Source organism: Cynara cardunculus, unplaced genomic scaffold (genome assembly GCF_001531365.2).
Source record: "Cynara cardunculus var. scolymus isolate 2C unplaced genomic scaffold, CcrdV1 Un_Scaffold_2145, whole genome shotgun sequence".
NCBI classification, from domain to species: Eukaryota; Viridiplantae; Streptophyta; class Magnoliopsida; order Asterales; family Asteraceae; genus Cynara; species Cynara cardunculus.
This window is the reverse complement of record NW_020200992.1, coordinates 44,787-46,834: the sequence shown is the minus strand read 5'-3', so window position 1 is coordinate 46,834 and position 2,048 is coordinate 44,787.

Genomic DNA, 2,048 nt, shown 5'->3' with positions numbered 1-2,048 from the left:
CCCCCCCCGCGTCTAGCCAAGCCACCAAAACCCCTTCAAAATGACCTTCTCAACCAACTCTTGGTTCTCCTCAGAGAGCCAAGAAGTCCAAAAAGGGGACAGCCATGTCTCTAGCTGAAGCCTCTCAAAAGGCTTCAGTTATTGAAACTAGCTTTATCCCCGGGGTGTCTTCTGCTCACCCTCGCAGCTCTTCAGTGATCTATCACATCACTGTCATATCAGTGGTACCTACCCTCACTGCCTCAGTGACCCAAATCACTGAAAGTGTGGATATCAACGCCGCCACTGCTGAACACCCACGTCTCTTCTCGACCATTTTCTCTTCTCCTCCTTCCTAGGTCTTTACATATGTCGATGATGTATCAGCGACTGTCCTTCCTGATACTGAGACGCGCACCATTGGACCTGATGTTGCTCCTCTCGATACTCCTCTGCATACAAATGTCCATCCTCTCGAGGACATCTTTGCTCATGCCAGTGACAATCCTTTAGATGTCACTGATGGCCCCTCAGGTATTCCATCTTCATACCCTTTCTTTTCTTCTAAACTTGAGCCTTCATCTCACACTTCTTCTTTTGCAGGTCCTTCTTCGATGCATCAGTCTGATGCTTAGGAAGTGGAAGAGGAAGAAAGAGAGAAACATGATGGAGGAGATGGAGAGATCGATGATGCCTATGATATGGCATCAGACATCAAACTTCTCCTTCCAGCCATTGATATCGTCCTCTGTAGGATCAACGAAGTCCATCACGAGATGCCTCGCCAAGGTGATCTTGATGCGAACTTCCTTGCCATCCAGGCGGACGTTCAAGAAGTCATCTCCAAACTCTTCAACAAGTTGTTCAAGCCAACACCGATGCCATTGTTGTTCTTGATAGCAGGGCTGACGATGCTCAGGCTATCGCTGATCAACAGACTGGCCTTCTTCTACAGATCCTGGATTATGTCCGTCAACCAGCTCCAGTGATCCCACCTTCTTTGTCTGCCAGTGATCGCGCCCAGCTCCATGAGACACATGAGGCAACGACAACTCTAGCCAGTGCTTTGTAAAGGCTAGAGGATATAATGGTTCTCCAGCACCAGTGCTTGGACGAACTCTCTGGCCAATTCTCTCAAGTCTTAGCTAGAGAGGGGGAGATGAGGTCCAATGCTGGTGAATCATCCGATGATGTGCCTACCCCTTCTCAGGCTGTTGGTCCAGTATCAGCTTCAGTTGCAGTTGAAGTTGAGGCTCTCAGAGTTGAAGCGGTTGCTGCTCCTGTAATCCCGACCACCAAAGCTGCTCCAGTTGAGGATGTTGATGCCATCCCTAGGGATGATGCCCCTACCATCACTGCTGCTGGTGATGATGATGATGATGAAGATGATGATGATGAAGATGATGATGAACCTACCATTTCAGAACTCGAAAAAGATCTAGATGGCAACAACAACGATGATGATGAAGATGACTTTACTAGTGGTGGTGAGTTCGACTTCTTGTCTGAAGCTGAAAGATTCGAGGCATTAAGGGCTGAAGAAGAGCTAGAGCTTCAGAAGAAGCAGACTGAAGATAGCTTGAAGCTGGCTAAATCACTAGCTGAAAAAGTCCTTCCCAAGAAGAAGTCCAAGAAAACAGTGAACGATGTCCAAGCCCAGGCTAAACTTTTTTCTATTGCAGAAGCTGAGCATGAGAAGAACCTGAAGCTAGCGGAAAGGACAAGCGATGGAGCAAAGCAAAGCTAAAAAAGAGAGTCAGCCCCCGCTCGATTATCAGCATAAGCATCAGCGGACGTTCTAAAGACGATGGACCGCTGATCTCAATGCTCATCACCAGGGAAAATCTTGATGCCGTTACCGAGTACCCTTCCTACCTTGGCCATTATGGATACAATGAATGGATGGAGATCAGACAATCCATTCAGCAATCCAAGTCGAGACACAAGACACTTATGGAGGACACCATCAGCGAGCTCATCAAAAGGATGTCCAGGTATGTCAAGGTCCCTGACAGGCCATCTCTAAAGAAAGGTGGGAAAAAGAAACTCAAGCTCTCTGATCCTAATGA